Here is a 1188-nt window from a genome sequence, read left to right as displayed (position 1 = left end):
TTTGGTTTTTCGAAACAAGGTTTCTCTGTATAGCCTTGGATGTCCTGGAACTCTATAATCCAGGCTGGCCTCGAACTCAGAAATCCACCTTCCTCTGCCTTCCAAGTGCTGGGATTAAAGGCACACACCACCACTGCCCGTCACATTAGGATCCTTAACAGGAGCAACAAAAATATTTTCATGGCTGAGGGTCACCACAACATGAAGGAACTGTATTAAAGGGTCACAGTATTTGGAAGGTTGAGAACCACTGCTTTAAGACCATGACAAGAAAGGCAGACATGGTCAAGATACAGTTCTGGCCCATGGACTCTTGTTACAGCTCATAGCAGGAATAAGACAAGAACATCAATGGGTGCAGAGTTTAGCTTGCAAAACACACTATCAGATAGGCACAAAGTGTATTGAAACAAATCAGAAATATCAGACCTCCTACATTTTATTAGGAGGGAAGAAAAAAAATTATGAAAGAAGTATTTGAGGGAGACTTGGTGGGTAAAACCTGAGTAGCTGAAGCAGAGCAGGTAACAGCCAATGAACATGAGCAAAAAGAGGAAGCAGGGCATGCATGGAGACATTCATCTTGGGAATCTTAAAGAAGAGTTTAGTCCTTGCAAGCATGTTGAGATGTAGCTTTGCCTACTTTTTTGAAAAGATAAAAAATCTAGGATATAGAGATTAAATGACCTGTCAAGGTCCCATGTGAGGCTCTTTAGTAGCCACCTAATGGCTGTTGTGTTATAGCCTTGTCTGCTTGGTTTCAGAGTCTACTGTATGCCATCCTATAAGGAAGTTGACTGTCAGGAGATGGCTTCTGGAAATACAGATCTATAGAAGGGCATGCTGGTACTTTGTGGATTGCAGTGCTGTGGCGCCCCACTTGTTGGTTTTGCTTTACTCCAGTGTCCATGTGCTACTGGCAAAGCTTTTTAAATGGAGGAGAATATAGACAGGGTTTCTCTGTGTAGCCCTGGCTGTCCTGGAACTCACTCTGTAGATCAGGCTGGCCTCGAACTCAGAAATCCGCCTGCCTCTGCCTCCCAAGTGCTGGGATTAAACGCGTGTGCCACCACCGCTTGGCAGTCCACTGCTTCTTTTGTGTTCTCTCAATACCCCATCTTGTGCAGTTAGTGAACACTGGCTATCCTGTGCTTGCAAAACATCAGCTCTAAAGGCTAGATCCTTAGA

At 44.4% G+C, this 1188-nt stretch overlaps 1 long non-coding RNA gene across 1 annotated transcript in view; it reads right to left on the bottom strand.

Annotated features, from left to right (window-relative positions):
- The window catches only part of LOC116082731, a 42790-nt gene that overhangs the window by 25402 nt on the left and 16200 nt on the right, over window positions 1-1188 (bottom strand). The window lies entirely within an intron of this gene.

The sequence above is a fragment of the Mastomys coucha genome, chromosome X (genome assembly GCF_008632895.1).
Source record: "Mastomys coucha isolate ucsf_1 chromosome X, UCSF_Mcou_1, whole genome shotgun sequence".
In the NCBI taxonomy this organism is placed as follows: domain Eukaryota; kingdom Metazoa; phylum Chordata; class Mammalia; order Rodentia; family Muridae; genus Mastomys; species Mastomys coucha.
This window is presented reverse-complemented; position numbering and strand designations above follow the sequence as displayed.